Genomic DNA, 19929 nt, shown 5'->3' with positions numbered 1-19929 from the left:
TGTGATGTGATGTGATGTGATGTGATGTGATGTGATGTGATGTGATGTGTTGTGATGTGATGTGATGTGATGTTATAAAGCAGCAACCCAAAATAATATGGTTGGGGCATACCACAACTTGAGGAACTGTGTTAAGGGGTCACGGCACTAGGAAGGTTGAGAACCACAGCTCTAAAGTCTCAATAAGGGATTGTCTAGTTCAGGTTGGCCTCTGAGCATGTCTGTGAGGGATTGGTTGATGACGTTAATTGATATGGGAAAACCTGGCCCTCTATGGGCAACACCATCCCCTTGGTTTGGGTACTAAAGTGAGCTAAGTGATAAGAATTCATGCATTCATTCTCTCTGCTCTTAACTGTGGATGGGATGGGACTAGCTGCTTCTAGAGCCTTCTGCCTTGACCTTCCTGCTACGATTGGCAGTATCCTGGAATTGTGAGCTAAAATAAATCCTTTCTCCCTAAGTTACTTTTGTTGGTGTGTTTCATCAGAGTAACCAGAAACAAGACTTGAGCAGAGGGAAAGAAAGATGTTCAGGATCAAGGTCAGGTTTCCTGAGAAGTTGGTGAGTAGACCGAAAGCTAGCATGTCTAGGAGAGAAGGCTGTTGATTCTGGGTCAGACTATGGAAAGCCAAATTCCCAGAGCACCCTGAAATAGTATAGAAATTTGGCAACTTGTTTTGCTGTTTCAGATCCCTTATCTGGAGAATGCAATTGGTGATATTTTTAGCTGAAAATCTCTGAATTCCCACCTAGCAATGTCTTAAATAGCAATGTCTTAAATAAATGTCTTCTCCCATGACTGAAAAATGTGGCTATTGGGGTAATGTTAGCTGCTCAAAGACACCCTTGAAATCCCAAGTTTCTTTCCTTTTATAACCACGTTGGCTTGTCACCTTATGCTTCCAAGATAGTTGTCACAGCTCTAGCCCTCACATTTATATCTAGAGAGACAGAAGCAAATACAGATGAGAGAGGTTGCTTTAAGATTTGTTTTATTTTATTTTGTATATGTATATGTGTCCATGTACATAGGCTCTCCCTGGAACTGGAGGTATAGGCAGCTGGGAGATGGAAGCTAAGAATCAAACTCAAGTCGTTTGCCCTCTTAACCTCTGAGCCATCTGTCCGGCCCTCAGCCGAAAGCTTTAAACTACGTTTGTATCATTTTATCAAATAAAAGTCAGCTGTTTTGTGATGGAAGTCACCTTAGCACTAATGGTGGCTGGAAAAGTACGAATACGTTGATACCAAATAAAAGTTGAGTTGGGCTAAGAAGGGTGGGAACTGGAGAAACAATAAGGGTGCATTTGCTTTGTTTGTTTGAGGCCAGGACTGAAACATTCTTTCAGCTGGCAGACCCTGTCGCATAGCCAGTGTCCGTAGCTGCTGAAGTTAATAATCTGGGCACAGATGTTTCATCATGAATATGGCAGGAGAATAACTTTAAGAACCAATTAAGCCAAAGGGCCTGAAAGAAAGATGAAACTATTGCTTTAATAGAAAGCCAGGATTTGGCACTGCCTTTTTTCATTACCTTTATTTCTCCTCTTTCTCACAGTGACAAAAGAATGTGTTTCCCCCATCATCTACTTTTTAAATTATTTTTAAACTGCAAACTTCACCATTTGAAAATTCTCACCGTGAGAATACAAACGTGTTTTTAAATCCACTCGATGTGAACGCCACCTGAAGCAGGGAGCAGCCTGCACAATGCACGGTCACCTGAGCTGACCACTGGCCTTGATCTTCACAGTATGCCTGCTTTAGATACAGCTCAGCAGGCGAAGAAGAAATACTGCCTGTGGCTCTAGCAAAATTAATTGCAGCACTGCAGTCACTAGATGTTTCCATAACTAGGGGGCAACAGAGACATCCAAAACGTTGTTACTCATTGCCGAACAGTCTATATGATTTACAAAATTAGCAAGGATGTCTTCCCTAACCAAAGACAGCAGCAATTCAGGGGCCGAGACACAATGACACAGAGAGCTGGGCAGTTACGTCGTGTGAAGACTGGAGAGACAAGCTGTGGTAGACAGAGATTTTAAAGGAAAGGGAGGTTCTAGGTACCTGTTCAAAAGAACGGAAAACAGGGCTTAGGAGGGATGCTTGCTCACCCGTGTTCACAGCAGTAGTCAACGGCTGTAGAAGACACCAAAGAATGAATGACTTAGCAAACATACACTCCCAGCCCCACGCTGTATGCTAAAATGTGCACGCGTGCAAAACTACCCCCACCACTATCCGCAAAGTCCTTGAACGTTTGGTCACAGAGGAAAAGAATGGGACAAACTGGGAAGAGCCTTCTAGTGCTTCCTGGGAACAGTTAACATCTTTCAACCACCTTGCGGTGTCTTGTTCTGTGGTTTGTCTTTCTTTCCCTTTTCACAGTAAATATGCGTTTGTGATTGGCGGAGAGGGACCAGCCACTGTAAAATGGGCAGCTGGGGATGACTGGCCTGGTCCCTCTGCCCCTTAACGCACAGCCCTGGCCTCAGGTGATGGCAACAATCTCCCCTGAGGTTTGTTTCTGCTCAAAAGCCTGAAGCATCGGCCCTTATCTTTCACTTCCGGGCATCTAGGTAACTCTGGGTCAGCTCTTTACATTCCAACCTGGGTTAGCTTTGCTGCTGCTGCTGTGGCTCCTGGGGACTCAGGTGACAAGCTGGAGCTGTCACTCTGTGAGCTGCTTCTGGGGCATCAGGCATCCAAGCTTCACAGACAGCCTAACTCCAGTTGTTTCTGACTGGCTGGGCTTACATTTCTCTTGTTTTTTTTTTTTTGTTTGTTTTTTGTTTTTTGTTTTTTTTTTTTTTTTGGAGAAAATAGGGGTCTTTCACGGAAGTGGTAGAGGAATGACTGAATTTTAATGGAATCCAATTGTCCCCCATAGTTATCTCAAAGGAGCTGTGGTCGTAAAAGTTAATTAAGTTACATTCATTTGCATATTCCAGACTTTTTTTTTTTTTTTTTTTTTTTTTCCATTTTAAAGAGAAAATGTGTCTCAGCCTGGTGGGGATTGGGACACAGGACAGTCTCTGGGTGGCTTGGTTTGTAGATGAGGAATTAGAATAGCGGCCTATTATTTTAATCCTCTGGCCTCACCTTGTGTTCCCTGCCTCCTTCAGGAGAGGGCTGACACAGGAGGTAAACTGTGTCTCTCTTTCAGAGGTAGAACAAGCCCTTTGGAAGAAAAGATTTGCCATGCCAAGCCACGGAAGTAGTTTTCTAGACAAAAGGTGACTTCAGACCCTTCGGCAGGGTTAGGGTAGCGACATTTACAACCACGGGACCGCCCAACGGGCAAGCGCCTTTGTGAGCATGCTTGAATGCTTATTGGCTGCCGGAGTGCGGCTTCATTAACTGTGGGTCAGAGGAAGGGAACAAGCGGACCCTGAGAGGATGTCTCGTCTGCCCCGCTACCTGGGGTAAGCTGAAAATAACCGCCTGAAATGGAACTCTGGCCTCTTTTCTGCAGCCCCTGGGGAAGCTTTTCCACAACATCCTCTGTTATCCGACCCATTTCTAGCAAACTTTTATACCATACCAGAAAGCTTCCCCTGTGTCAAAACTCTCTTCCCACTGCTGCTGACTAACCATTTATTCTCACATGCAAATGGAGCCCACGGGGTTGCTGGGGGGGGGGGGGGGGCCCCCCCCCCCCCCCCCCACCACCACAGCCGCCGAATTCCCGCCAGTGCCTGGGTCAGTCGATGGAGACTGATGTCTGCCCAACTTCCGCCACCACTCCTGCTTGCTAACACAAATAAAGGCTGACATCTCCATCCTCACCTTGTGAGAAGACGGGATCAATGTATTCTTCTCAGTGATGCCAAGTTCTTGAGGAGCAGTAAAAGGGGGACACCCTGCCCACCCTCCCCCCAAGCACAGAGATTTTACAAGTGACTCCACTGTGAAACTTATAGGAAGTGCAATTACCAAGAGGCATCCTCAGACCAGCTTGGAGCACAGGAGCGCTTTCTGAATAAAGTGATATTTCACGTGAAACCTCGAGAGAGATGACTGGGGGTTACCAAAGTGGGGAGGGAACAGCATGTGTGCCATCCTTACTGAGAGGGCCAGTGTGGCCAGTTTGAGGGTTGGCAGTGCAGTTTAGGCGACAGGACGGACCTGACAGTGATCAAGTTCTGGAGTCCTCAGGTGTCAGTCACCATCTGCACCTGCTCACATGTGCCCAACGCCTTGGTCCTGCCTGGGTGGACTGAGAACCCTGAGCTCCTGAACCCTCAGAAAACAAGCCAAGCACCACCTCAGCACCCAGGCAGCCTGGGTTGTGCAGAGATGCCAGGATTCCGTGTGGCACAGGGCAATGGCTTGGGTAGCACGTGGTTTGGCAAGTCTGCTTTCAGGGTCTCCAAACCCCGGTCTGTCAAGCGGGGGTGGGAGGGTGGGGGGGGTTAGACACAGGTGTCTAACTTAGACTTCCGGAAACAGCAGCGTTAGTCTCCGAATAGCTCTTAAGTGGGTCATGTCATGACTGACCAGCCTACATTTGGGAGCCAGGAGGGGTATCAACCAGTCCGTAGACCGCTCTCCACTTGCTTTTGCTTTACTCTGGTGAAGTATTCATAGCATAACATTGCCATTTTGAGCCTTTTAAAGCACACGGGTCAACCCTTGTTGCACAACTCACAACTCGTGCCACTCTGTTGCTAAAATATTCTCCCTTCCATTTCACTCTTATGAGTTTGGGCATGTGCTATAAATATTTACAATCCAGGCATCTGACCATCATCGTAACTCTAGAAAAGTTTTAATATACAATGTTTAATGTTTTTTCAGAATTTCACACATGCATACAGTGAATTTTGATCATATTCATGCCTGCTTTCCCACTCAAACTTTTTCCAACTCCCCCCGACACCTGCCTTTCAACTTAATGTATTTTTTTAATAACTCACTGTCCAATTATTGCTGCCCATACACACATGAATGTGGCCATCACGACTTTTTTATATTCCTTAAAAGACCAGACTAGTTACAGCTCTTACAGCAACTAACGGTGGCTTCTATCGCCTCATGAATGAGAGTGGAGGTGGAGATGTCCCGTGAGTGACAGTAACATCCTCCCGCTCTGCCTCCAAAACAGCGGTTCTCAATCTTCCCAATGCCACAACCCTTTAATACAGTTCCTCCTGTTGGCGACCCCCAACCATAAAGTTACTTTTGTTGCTATTTCATATCTCTAATTTTGCTACTGTTATGAATCGTAATGTAAATATTTTTGGAGATAGAGGGTTGCCAAAGGGGTCACAGCCCACCAGTTGAGAACCACTGCTCTAAAAAAAAATCTTGTACCCAGGCACAGTGACCTAGGCCTTTAATCACAGCACTCAGGGAGTCAGAGGCATGAGTTGGAGGCCAGCCTGGTCTACAAAGCGAGTTCAGGACAGCCAAGGCTACCCAGAGAAACCCTGTCTCTAAATAAATAACTAAATCAAACAAAAACAAAAAACAAAAAATCACCTTGTTCAAGATCACAGAGCTTAATACCCCAAATTTATTGCACCTACCACACCAAGCCAGCTGCTTTGCTCATTGTCTCACAGGTAGGCAATGTCATCCCCATTTCCCCCACAAATAAAAAGTAGAATCTGACTTCCAGCTCTCCCAGAAACAACTTTCAGGGACTGACCGGTAGATCTGAAAAGGATGAAAGCAAAGGAAGACACAGACTGAATTTAAGCTCAGCTACTAGGTTAGAGTGCTGCTGTCACATGCTTCCTCCTCGCTCTTCCATCTCGGTCATTTCCTCTCTCTCTCTCTCTCTCTCTCTCTCTCTCTCTCTCTCTCGGAACTGACAGAACTGATGGCATCCACTGCTCCACTTTTTCCAGGATATCACGTGGTTTCATCACTTAATTAAGAATTAATTCCGAGAGCATCGGGGAGCCTAGCAGTCAGGAAGGGTTAATAGGCTGAGGAAGGGTTGAACTCCCATACCTCAGGGGGTGACAGAAGGCCAGGAATAATGAGGTTTGGAAAACTCCCAGCAACCAGAAGCCTTCTCTGTGAGTCTTAATAGGAGCAAAAATAAATGTTGAGACCAGGAAACTGTCAGGCAAATTAATGTGAAGGGCACAGGTTTTGTTTTCTCTCAACAGGTAAGAGCTGAAGGCGTACAGCAGGAGAGTGGGTTAGGAATACTATGGCGGTCGTTAATTGCCGCTCACCCAGTACAGAGGGCATGGTACCCGGGAGGGCTCCAAGCAAGAGCTGAGAACACCCACAGAAGCTAAGCTGCGCATGCTCCAGGACCTTTAAAGTTGCAACATGCAAACAAATTAGAATACCAATATATATGTGAGTATGTGTGTGTTTTCTATAACGTACATAACAGTATTATGTATACCATAATCATGTCAAAATTTTATATTTATATTGTAAATTTCATTGTATATAAAATAAAATTTTAAGTAAAAAATTGATTTTACATTTATATTTATATTGTAAATTTATATTTATAAATATAATGTTTATATTTGTTATAATATTAATATTAAATACATTTATAACTATAAATGTTATATTCATTACACCAATTATTACTATAGTAATATGTAAGATGTATGTCCAAAGATTTTTTTTTTTTAAAAAAAGCAAATATGTACCCCTTGGAGTAGTAAACATCCTTACTTTGACTCGCATAGCTCACCGGTTTCTCTCCCAAGCCTCATCTCTCCCACTTCCCCAGGAGCACCCCACAGAACAGTTTGAATGCTTTTCACCTGCCAGGCTCTTTCCTCGACCTCCAGGGACGCAGCTTTGGTCCCTCAGCATATGTATCTTCTCCCGGTCACACATAACCACCCCTTGCCAACCTCTCCATCCTTGTCAGCTCTCCTGTTACAAAATCTACTCTTCAAGAGCAGGGTCCACATTGCCCTGGCCTGCTGTTAAGACCACTGATGAACACAGTCCTAAACTAACTAACGAGTGTATGAATGTCAGTGACCACCTACATTACAAACTACCTAAGGAGGTCGGAAATTCGAAGGTCATTTTTAGCTACAAAGTGTGCTAGAGGTATCTAAAGATACAGGTTGCCTAATCTTAATTAATTGGCTTGATTAATTAACTAATTAAAGAACAAGGGGAAGGGTTATTTTAGGTGACCATACCCAGTTAAAAATGGATCCTATTTTTTGACGCTTCCTGAATGCTGGGATTACACGGATGCGTCACCACACATCCATGGCATTTGTGGTGCTGGGGACAGAACCCAGAACTTCCAGCTTACTAGGCAGGCACCATGTCCACTGAGCTACACCCCCAGAACACTCCTCCTTTCCAATATTGTAAATTTAAATGATCAGGGACATTACAGCCTCAAAGTTTCTCCAAAGCAGCACTTAGGGTTGTGTTTTATTAAATAATTGAGAGTTGTTAGGATCTCCCTGTTAACCACCCCAGCCAGGGAAGTGCCCCCAGAAAGAGAACCCTGGAACATGTCATTTAGCCTAGCCAACTGGACATATCATAATAATGCCTGGATACATCAAAGAACAACTTTGTCCTGACTTAATCCTGAAGGAAAAAAAACCTGAAAAACAAAACAAACAAACAAAACTGATGACATTAGAGAGAGGAAGGGCTGGTTGGCTTGCAGAAGCCCTGTTGGGAAGAGCAAGACAGCTTATTTCACCCTTAAACAATAAGCTTCAAGCCAAGTAAGACTCTTGATTGAAATGAATTGATTGTCATCAGGCCTAAAGTAGGTTCTTGATTTTTCCCTGCTGCTCTTCTGTATTGGTAGCTACACAAATACACACACACACACACACACACACACACACACACGTATATGCTCGTTCAATTCTGTGCAGTGTCCAGCAAAAAATTAAAAGCCAGAGATGAGTGTCTGTGCGACAGTGACACACTGATGATTATAGAAACCTGAGCATGACATGCCTTAAAGAATCAGTGACTGACTCACGTGCCTTTTTGCTTAGGCTACTCCAGGAAAAGTTAGGGGGCGGGGCTCAGAATTGGCTCTGTGGCTTCCAGTGATGGGGTTATGCTGTGGGCTATGGTAAATTCTTGCAGAACTAAAAATAGATGAAGGGCAGATCAGTCACCCTGGGGAATTTTATCTGCTTTATTCACGCATCCAAAGATGCCACTCGCATAGAGCCAAAATAAGCACAACCACGAGGTCACTGGGGATGGCAGGCGGAGGCTATGATTCAGATAAAAACCTGGAAGACAAGCATGCACGTAGCCAATGACAAAGATGCAGACCAGCTCCTGTTGCAAGGACATGAGCAGGAACTGGGTCCAAGCGATTGATAAATAGCTTGAATTTTCTGATAGTCTCTAGGAGACAAATTTAGAATTGTCCTTTTAAAGAGAGCCATAGTCTCCAGCTCTTCTCCCTCCACACATCCTGGTACAGCCCCTTGAGGATTTACACTCTGGCAGAACCCTCTCACCAGTCCCTCTAGATTTTGGCTCCTCCTGGAACACCAGGCAGAGCCTCAGAAAGGCAATCCAGAACCACAGGAAAGTGTGACTCAAAAAACTCATGAGCAAAGATACCCAGAAAGTTTTGGGAGTTCCCCCTGGCCGAGCTTACCACCAACTTATTGCATTATGCTAGTGGTTTTAAGGTCGAACAAAGGTCAGTTCCTTGTCCTGAGTTTCTGTAGAGACTAAGGAGGACTGACTAGAATTTGGTCCAAGAGGCTGAAAATCCAAGCCCCTGGTCAAGCATGCAGTGTCTTAAAACACAAACAAACCCAACTGCACCATCTGTATAATTTGCAAGAATTCTTGCTAAATCAGCTGGCCAAATGCAGAACCGATTTGGCTTCCTTACAACCCCGCTATGTCGCAGGGAAGTATTTTAAGTGGATAATGGGTACTCTCTTCTCTAAGTGACTATATTCAAATCACATCTTCCGCCTATAATGTGCAGAGTTCCCAGTCATGGGCCGTAGGGACTCCTGGCCTTTCACCTAGGACTTTAATCTTTGTGGATGGAAATAACAGATACCTCTCCTCCAGAGAGACTCAAGAAAGCAACTAGTGAGTGAAAGGGTGAATACACTTCCCAGCTCACACACGCCCATGAACAACACTCGAACAGAAACACCCAAACGCATAGTGCCTACGAGTTTTGATGCACAGAGTGCTCCCTCACCCCTGCATTCTAGTGTGACAGCCAGGATTCTTCTTTATTTAATTACAGTTCCTCCTCTGAAATGATTCTGGGGTCGAAAGGGGCCTTTTGTTTCATGAACAAATACACATAAGAAATACAGTTATCAATAGGAAATGTCTTCCCCTTTCTGTGTGTGTTTGTGTGTGTGTGTGAGAGAGCGAGAGAGCAAGCCACCTACCCTCAACACAAAAACAAAAACAGTAGACAGTTCCTGCTGAATGGTAAGCATACACACACAAAGAGAGCCACCAGAGCATACGGAAACTCATTCTGTAACAAATGCAAACATCTACACTGCTTCATCCAACCTCCGTTACCCAGCTCCAGAAACCCCAGTTGGAAGTAGAAACGCAATAATCGTGGATCGTTTAATTTACTGACTCTTTCTTTTTCCCAAGGTCTTTAGAGCCTTCCTGCCTACCGTACAGCACACAGTCGGCAGCAGCATGGTTTATCAGAAACACGAGGTCCTAGACCTTGCACCCCCTCCCGTCAGGAGCCGCATCTGAACGAGATTCCAGAAAGATGCATGCTTTAAGGTTTGGATGGCACCCCCTTCTTACACTATTAGCATTGGTCTAGTAAGTTCTATAGCACCTCAAAAATCACAGCTTGCTATGAGGGACCCTTCTTGGAGGTCTCTATATGTGCCATGCATGTTTGTGTGTGTGCAGGTGAGGGAGGGTGTGTATGCACATATGTGCACGTGAGAGCCACGGGACAACTTTAATGTCTGCCACCACCAGGTTTTGGTTGTTTGGTTGGTTGGTTGAGTTGGTTTGGCTTGACTTGGTTTGGTTTGGTTTGGTTGTGGAGCGACATTGCCACTCACGGGGAAGTCATAGGGACAACTTTGAGGAGTGAGGGTTTTTCTACCATGTGAGTTCTGGGGCTCAAAGTCAGGTAACCAGGCTTGGGAAAAAGCATCTTTGCCCACTAAGCCACCTCCCAGGCTGCCACATTCAGTTTTGCTTGTTTTTAGTTGTTTTGTAGATGTTTGAACAGAGGCCCCGATAATTTCCTCATGTTTGCAAGGACTTTGCTGATGGTGCCGTTTCCCCAGCTCCATGGAGAACATTTTCTGGATGCAGGTGAGAAATATCTGACGTTATTGGGCCTTCACTATGTGGCAGACATGCAGTTCTCAGGATAGGTGTTGTGGCACTAATAAAAGGGTAGATACAAGTTTGAGTCCATCTGGCTTCCGGGTCCCCAATTCCTATCAGTGGGGTGCTAAGCCAGGAGCTTCTTCTCAGCAGGGGTCCTATTTACATTTGAGACAATTTTTTGTGAGGCCAGTCAGTGTCCCACATGGTCCATCACCCACTACATTCCTCCGTTCTCATTAGCAGCCTAGGAGCCCCGTCTCTACTCCCAGACACTGGTGACGTATTCCTGACCACATTATGAATGACAGTGTCTTACAATATTCACAGTCATCCCGAGAAAGCCATTTTCTGAGTTGTTTTCTTCCTTCCAGTGTTGAAAATGCTTCCAAAGTCCTTTACGATCTTACATTATTTCATTTCAGCAGAAGGCTCTAACTATTTAGGACATGCTCTGTGGTGACAGAAGACAAGGCTCCTGCCTTCTAGCAGGAGACCATCTGGTTAAGGAACTAGGACTTAGCATACACAATATCGAAGGAGCGATTCAAAGCATTCTATGGTAAGCCCCAGAATTACCCCAAAGCCCTAGATTCCTACAGTGGCTTTGTGCCACTTACTAATTGAGGTGACTGGAGTTCTACCAGCTTCTGCCTCTCCCTCTCTAACGCAGAGGTATTATTCAACAGAGAACACCCCTGCCAGGCTGGTGCCTAAAGCATGATGTGTGTTCCTTAAATATCAGCATCCCCACCGATCCCTGCCTCCTCTCAATCAGGGAGGAGAGTGGATGGAAATGAGGTGGGAGAAGATGTGCTCTCTCGGGGGAGATGGGGAGACAGCATGCTGAGCAGGGAAGACAGCACGAGGAAGAGCTTGTGTCAGGAAGGAGCTTACCTGTGGAGAAAACTGCAAAGGAGGCACGCCTTGGACAGAAGAAAGATCCCGTGTGCATGTGCGTGTGTGTGTGTTCAGGTCCACATGTATGTATGTGTGTGCTGAGGCCAGGGGTCAACGTTAAATGTCTTCCTTGATTGTCTCTCTTTTCTGAGACGGGATCTCCACTGAACTTAGAGCCCCTCAGTTCGGCTGAGCTGATGGACTAATGAGATCCAGGGATCCACCTGTCTCTATCCCCCACTGCTCGGGTATATGCAGGCTAGAGATTCAAATCCTGGTCTTCAGGCCTTCACACAGGCACGTTTAGAATGTCCCCCTATTGTTGGTGTCTTTAAGAAGTCCATAGAAGCACGAATACTAAAGGGGTCTTGCTTTGTTTTGTTTTTAAGATTTATTTTTACTTTCACCCAGATTTAAATGTGTGTCCTTGGAGACCAGAAGGATATCAGATAGCCTGGAGCAGGAGTTCAGGAGGTTGAGCGCTAACTGACAAGGGCATTGGGAATAAAATTCGGGTCCTCTGGAGAGCAGGAAATACTCATAACCAAGAAGCTCTCTCTTTACTCCCTGTCCCACCCTTTTCAGTGGAAAAATTTTGATTTTTTTTTTTAAAGCTCAAATGCCATTTAATTTATTGTCAATTTCATTCAATGTACCTAAGTCCGGACTGAGGTAAGTCACATAAACTGATAAATAAATACACTGATAGGAAGATATTCAGTCCTTCTGTTTTATGAAGTGCACAATTTCATCATAAAAGGAACCAAAAATGCCCTAAAATGCCTAAGAGACCGTTGGTTACAACTGTGTTAAAGTCGCTCTCCGCAGCGTTCTTGTCTCTGCTGCTCATTAGGAAAAGTACTCTAACACCCGGCAGAAAAGGATAATTAGCAAATCGATTAATTAAGGCCCTATCAACACTCCTCTTGCCGTTCTCAATCACCTCTCTTTTGTAAATAAGCTCCCTTGCCTACATTGAAGTCATCAGCTCTCCATACGTAAATAATAACATCCTTGGATTTCAACTGATTAAATATCAGGGAACAAACGTAGCCCACTGTGATCCGGCCAGGATACTGCAAACAAAGAGCCATATTGTCTTAACCAAGTGCATCCAGCACAACCATACATAGCTTCTGAATTCATTCGTTTCCCAGATTCACCTTCCCTCCTGAGGACATTCGCCAAGTATCTATTTTAGTTATAACACATACACAAAGAAATACTATAGTAGCTAAAGAAACCACCCATTTCCTTCCCCTTGAGTTCCAGGAAGCCATGTTATTTCTGTAAACTAACTTCTATTTGCTGACAGTTTGCCTGAGCTGTAACAGCCAGATAAAATGTACTAGAAGCTGTCCTCAGAGTGACAGCCAGGAACACATCTCCTCCCGATCTCAGCTCCTTCCACAGGAAAATGCACACACACACACACACACACACACACACACACACACACACACACACAAAGTGCTTGTGTGGATTTAAGACCCAGGCCTTGAGGATCCCATTAGGTTCTGGGAGATTCAAAGTCCTACAGTCCTGAAAAAGGAAGTGTTTGACGGAACTGTCTCTAAAGTTAGCTGGGTCCTTTGCCAAATTAACCTCTTTTAGGGTCCTGTGGTTTTCCCCTTGTAAATTACTGCTGTTTATTTTTGTGCCTCTTGCCACACTCTTTATAGTGAGTTTTAGAACAAACAAATCATTTATATTTACATATATCTGCTTTTAATTTAGCTTTTCAGTGTGTATCCCCCAACATACACAATATCATTTTGTTTTGTCTTTCTTTTTTGTTTTTGGTTTGTGCCTTCTTTGATCATTTTTCTTCTTCAGTCTAAAGAAGAATGAACTATTATAACTGATCTCATAGAAATGAAGATCCTCTTTTTTTTTGGGGGGGGGGCGGTTTCTGAGACAAGGTTTCTCTGTGTAGCCCTGGCTGTCCTGAACCCGCTTTGTAGACCAGGTTGGCCTCGAACTCATAGAGATCAGTCTGTCTCTGCCTCCCCAAGTGCTGGGATTATAGGCGTGTGCCACCTCACCCAGCAAAAATGAAAATCCTCTAAAAGGGTCGAAACCCACATATCAGATGTCCTGCATATCAGATATTTACATTATGATGCATAACAGAGCAAAATGAGAGTTACGAAGTAGCAACAACGTCATTTTATGGTGCGGAGTCATCACAACGTGAGGAACTGTGTTAAAGGGTCATAGCATTAGGAAGACTGAGAACCACTGCCCTAAAGAGACACTTATGTCTCTTAACCCATCAGATTGATGAAACAATGGGCCCTAAAGAAATGAGAGATTCACTAGGAATCTCAAGCTGGAAGAAGAAAAAGCCACCAGCCAGAGGGAAACTGGTCTCCCAGAAAGATTCCACACGGTTCTAACCGCTTGTCAGACCGCCTTACAGGATGAGACTGAAGCCCGGAAGATGTGTCAGTGCTCTCTCCCTCCCCCAAACTATAAACTTTCAAAAAGCAGCTCCCATTCAGGCTTTCCTCTCTGCTTGGCTTCTGCCTTCATCACTGGTGCCAACCCAAAAGTGGTGCCGGGCAGCCAGGTGGCGGTGGCACACGCCTTCAGTCCCTGCGCTAGGGAGGCAGAGGCAGGTCGCAATCTCTGTGAGTTTGAGGGCAGCCTGGTCTACAGAGTGAGTTCCACGACCTCGAGAGCTACACAGAGAAACCCTGTCTTAAAAAAACAACAAAAAAAAAAACCCAAACAAACAAAAAGTGCCTGCCACATCTTAATTGAACAATAAATATGTCCTGAGATGTGTATCTTGCGATTTTTTATTTAGAGAAATAAATAAATGCGTGTGGAACGAATGAACGAGCACCTCTTTTCTCCCCATTCCACCTTCTTTGAATGCCATGCCCAGCAGTGGTGGCAAGTTGACCCTGGTAGGACCAGAGAAGCACTAGGCTTCCCTAGGCACTAGGCTGGCTGTGTGGCCAGCAACTTTGGATCCTTCCTGAAATGGAGCCTAGGGCACGGTGACAAGGCATGGGCTTTCCCTGCGACCGTGTATCTTTCTGCAATAGTTTCCATCTAAAAGCCATCTCCCTTTATAAATGCTCTCGACATTTACACATTATAAACCCTGACATCTCTGGGTGATGGATCTTAACATACATACAGGAAATTTTTCAAACATGAGTAGAAGTTGGCAAAAGATTGCTTTTCTGCGCCACTTCGCAGAAGCTGCTAATGCAAAGCGGGCTGCACAATATAAATTATTCAGATCATAAATCTAAAAACATTAGTTCATCGTGATCAATAACCTCTAAGTGAGCTGATGTGTGGGTTTCAATCTGGGTAATATAATTAGTTTTGAAATATTCAAATTAAAGGTGACTCAGCCTCATAAAGAGCAGAGGCGCCTGATTTGTAAATAAGAGAACACTGCACTCCAGCCTTGATGATAATAAAGCCAAATTTTCCTCTTCTTCCACTTAGATAAACTCTCCTATATATTTTTAATTAAATCAGACTTCTCTGATATTACTAAAGCCTTGATTATTGAAAAGTGGTCAGTGAATGATGGGAAATCAGCCAAGGCCATTTACTGATGAATTAAGCTGTGTCATCTAACAAAAAAATGATTAACTCCTAAGTGCCGGTGTTGAAAACTGTCCCCTCTACATCACACACACAAAAAAATTTTTACTAAAACTAAGGAATGTTCCTTCTAATTAGAAGCTCCAGATCGTCATATTTTTTTTTTAAATTTATGTTTTGTGTCCCATTCTTGAAAAGGTAATACAATGCCCCCTTATTTCAAATAATTTGCCCAGTGAAGTGATTTCTTTTTTTTTAATCTGGATCATTAAAATTGCACTGGATTAATCCTTGTTCCAATACACTTCCTCAACATCCATACTGGTTCTCTTAGTTAATGTAAAGAGACACCATGACCAAGGCAACTCTTAAAAAGGAAACCATTTAATTAGGGCTGGCTTATGGTGTCAGAGGTTTAGTCCATTATCATCATCGTGGGTGGCATGCAGGCAGACATGGTGCTGGAGAAGGAGCTGAGGGTTTTATGTCATGATTCGAAGGCAGCAGAAAAAGACTGTGTGCCACATTGGGGATAGCTTGAGCATATAAGACCTCAAAGTCCAACTCCACAGTGATAAACTTCCTCTAACAAGGCCACACCTATTCCAGTCAGGCCACGCCTCCTAGTAGTGCCACTCCCTACGAGCCAAGCCTTCAAACACATGAGTCTATGGGGATCATACCTATTCAAACCACCATCCTGGTGATATTTGAACCAACAAGTTCAGTGGTGTCGGGGCTGTCCTGTGCATGGCAGGAAGGCTAAACTTCCTCTCTACACCTGACTAGACCCTAATAACAACTCCCCAGTTGCCTTCCAACAGGGATGAGGGAAGGAATACTCTTCCCAATTGAGAACCACTGTAGTTGTGTTTTCATTTTAATAGGATTTCACTAAGTTGCCCAGGATGGCTTTGAATTTGTGACAATTCTGCTTCAGTATCCTGACTGCTGGGATTACAGGTTTGTCATTTCCTTCCATATAAGAATATATTATGGGATGGTTATGATGGCACATACCTTTAATCCCAGATTCAGGAGGCAGAGGCAGGCAGAGATCTATGAGTTTGAGGTCAGCATGGTCTACAAAGTGAGTCCAAAACAGCCAAGGCTACACAGAGAAACCCTGTCTCGAAAAACTAGAAGAGAGAATACATTACTATCTATGTCATTTTGTTTATTTTCTCCTTTTTTCTTTATCCATAATCCTAGAAACTATTCTTTACACACACTATATGTGAATTAAGCATTTCCCACTTAATAATGATCTTCTTTAATCCTTATCAAAAAGCTGAGGAAAGTAACATTTTATCTTCATTTGATGGAAAAAGAAAATGAGGGTTGAAAGGGACAGTAATCTGTAAATACGGAGCTGAAGGGCAACCACAACTCCAACGGATATTAAAGCCACTCTGTAGCCCAGAGCCATACTCAGGACTCTAGCACAGGTCTGAACAACACTGTTTGCATCTGGGGAAAATAATATAACTTTCCTGAGCCATAATTCCCTCCTGTCTAAAGTGATAACAGTTGCAGTTTGTATCTCACGAGGTTGGGAATATTCAATTAAATAGAATGTGTAGAGCTTGGCAACTACATAGTGCCGTTATTATCATGTAATCAAAATAAATTTGATTTTTATTATATAGTTTTAAGGAATTATTTTAAATTATGTGCACATATGTGTGGGTATATGCATATGTAAGTGCAGGTACCAGAAGAGGCCAGGAGAGGGCATTGGGTCCTCTTGAGCTAGAGTTACAGTGAGTTGTGAACTGCCCAGCAAGGGAGCTGGGAACCCATTTGCTCTTAACTGCTGCGACATCCCTCCAGCCCCTGATATATTTTTACATCAGCAACGTCACTAGAAAAGCGAACAAATCACATCATTTTCATAGATGTCTAATATTATAAAACCTTAACTTCCTTCTGTACAAGAGTCACACATCTTAGGAAATCTCTCTATTCTGTCTACAGAACATCTTATAATAATTCTTTCTCCTATTCTCACCTCTTTGAATTCCTCTTCTTATGCAAAAGACCTGGCTTGTTTATTTGAGCTCCTTCAATAAAGGTTTCTGACCGCCCACTGTCTTCTTCATCACCAAGCATTAGCTCACAGTGAACAGCAACTGTCTTGCTCTCTCCTATAAGATCTAGAACCAGTGTATGACACAGAAAGTGCATTCTCTAGTCAGCTTGAATTTCAGAGCTACCACAAAGAAGCTGTGGTTTTAGTATTTGTCTACAGAGTACCTAGAGTTCCTACTTACACTTACCACAAACACTGCTTTAAATAGTGCAGCTAAAATATCACCATTGCTTAGCCAGCTTCTGCTTAAAATCTCAGACACACACACATCACACCACACACACACACAACACACACACTTTATCTAACTCTGTCATTGATCTATCGGTTCCCAGCCTGGTGAGACCTCCTTCAGGAAGATGTCTCAGAGGCCTAAGAAGGAATGAGATGGCCTTTAGCCTTTCATATTACTTGCATACTCTCTAGAAAGACTCTCAAAGACTTTTTCAGTTCCAAGGTGTCAGAAAACAGTCCAAGTATAGAGTTGTGTGAGAGTGTGAAAATTGCAAGAAAACAAGAGCTCAGTTTCTTCAAGGACACGGAATTATTCTTGGAATAAGCTTGTGTGCTTCTCCCAGGGGTAGCGGATAAGAGTGAGATTATTTCAAATTATTCATTACAGCTGGCCATTGTTATTTGTTTATGTGCCCCTATGGAAAAGCGCGTTTCACCATGTGTGGCTTTGTCCTTTTAATTGCACACTTTCCTCAGGCAATTGTGCTTCTTATTATTGTATGCTTTACTCAGGTTGGTCTTCTTAACCCTCAGTGTATAAATTGTCTGATGCTCTAAATAAAGTTAAGTTATTGCTTGAAATTTCAGTTCACTTTATTTTTAGGCTCCATTGTTTGTTTGTTTTGTTTTTCAAGACAGGGTTTCTCTGGCTGTCCTGGACTTGCTTTGTAGACCAGGCTGGCATTGAACTCACAGAGATCTGCCTGCCTCCACCTCCCCAAATGCTAGCATCAAAAGTGTGTGCCACCACGCCCAGCTCAGCTCCACTCTCTTGAGTTCCACCGCCTCTGGGGTGGTAAACACTAAGGCATTTTGACTTCAGAAGGCCCCAGCAATATCCCTAGAAAACATACCACAGTACGACTATAGCCTGTGTGACACAAAGACAATATGTCCTCCGTCGATTGAGATGTGGTCAACAAATGAAAATAATGCTTCGTGCTGTAACAGTCAATTAAAAACTAATAATTTCAATTTTTAGTATTTTATTCCTATCTAGGAGCCAATATGTCTAATCTTTCAATGTTATTCTAGACTTGACAAAACACATAGATACTGGCACCATCCCTAGTGGATAAAACTTGGGAATTATTGTGGGTTTTCCATCGTCAACTACACTGAAGATGTGTTTTCAGAAGACCCCCAACCCCAGTCAAACTAACTTTGTTAGTCTGCCTAACCATTTCCCAGATGATCATTTAGATCAGGATTTTTTTTTTTAATTCTTCCAAACTTAGATAATTGAAAATTACTTATTCAGGCCTTCACCATTTGGGGAGGAGTAAGTACCCCGCTAATTCCCCCTTGATGGCATTATATCAAACTGTTATTTGACTTGCATCAGTGTCTGCCACATTCATATCATGTATGCCTAGCAACGGAAAGATGGCTGAGAGACACACCCCTTGATCAGGTTTCAACCTTCCAAATGCTGCAACCCATCAACACAGTCCCTCAAGTTGTGGTGATCCCAACCATAAAAATATTTTTGTTTCTACTTCATAACTGTAATTTTGTTACTGTTATGAATCAGAATGTAAATATCTGTGTTTTCTGATGGTCTTAGGCGACCTCCAAAGGGGTCATGGCTCAGAGGTTGAGAACGGCCGTCTTTGGTCCTCCCCGCTGTATCCCTAAACTTTCTTAACAATTAGTGATCTCGGTTATCAATAAACATATGGGAATATAGACAGCAGTCCCAATGAGGCTGTGCTGTGAAACAGCAGTGAGATTACACACGGGAACTATGTGAGAGGGTTCTTCTGATTTACATCTAATGACCCAGATAGCTGGCATGAGACAAGAGCGAACGACTTATCATGAAACAGGTGGCATATGGCTTGCAAAGGAAACATAACAGCAGCTTTATAGGGTATGTTCTGCTTGGCATTTCAGGGGAAGTCAGTCAGTCTCCCTTCTCAGTACAAAAAGACGACATGTTCTAGAGGCTTCCATCCAGCCTACCTGTCCCATTCAGGCCAGCTCTTCCCTCTGGAATAAGCTCCCATACATCTGCATCCCGTGCAGCCACCTGTGGTTGCTCACTAGAGGGAAGGAGCTCTGCACTAACCCCCGCAGGCCCTGCTCCCTGACTAGTCATCTCAAAATCTGTTTTAGTCAAGTTTCTTCAGGAAGCTGATGACACAAAATGAGACACTTGTGCTCACCATCTCCCACCCCAGACCCCCATCACTCTACCGTACTGCACACCCTGACAGCACCAACCCGAGCGTGCCCAGCTTAAGTGACTTCTTGGCTTTGCCTTTCCCTCCTGTGGTCTACCTTCTTGCTAACACAGTCCACAGAGGGACCTTCTCTTGTCTCAGAACAGTCTTCTCTGTGGGAAGGCTTTACGGCCAGTGGCTTAAGTGCAAACTGACCAGAGCCTATTTGAGGTATGTCATGAACACTCAGCCTAGAACTTGCTTTTACTTTGATTTTAGCCATTGACAGCTATACTCAAGGAGGTGGAGTGTTTAGCAAGTCTTGTATTTCTTTGAATTTCCTCACACGTCCTTCGGTGTCAGGTCGGTCTGCATCTCCAAATTCCATTTGGTAGCTTTTGTTAGCAATAACTGATCACAGGGGAGACATGTGGGGATCCAAGGTGCTCATCTTTCTCCTACCGATCCTTGCCTTCATGATGTCAAAAGAGTAGAAGATTTTTGTTCTGACACCCAACATAGGGTATATTCCAACAGCTCAATTCTGCTGAGTCCTAGAATTTACTTCAGATTGAACAGGTCAAAGGTTCATTCCCCGAGACTGTTCCCTACTGCAGAAGCTAGTCACACACACACACACACACACACACACACACACACACACACACACAC

This window comes from Psammomys obesus, unplaced genomic scaffold (genome assembly GCF_907164565.1).
Source record: "Psammomys obesus unplaced genomic scaffold, mPsaObe1.curated_primary_1811, whole genome shotgun sequence".
NCBI classification, from domain to species: domain Eukaryota; kingdom Metazoa; phylum Chordata; class Mammalia; order Rodentia; family Muridae; genus Psammomys; species Psammomys obesus.
This window is presented reverse-complemented; position numbering follows the sequence as displayed.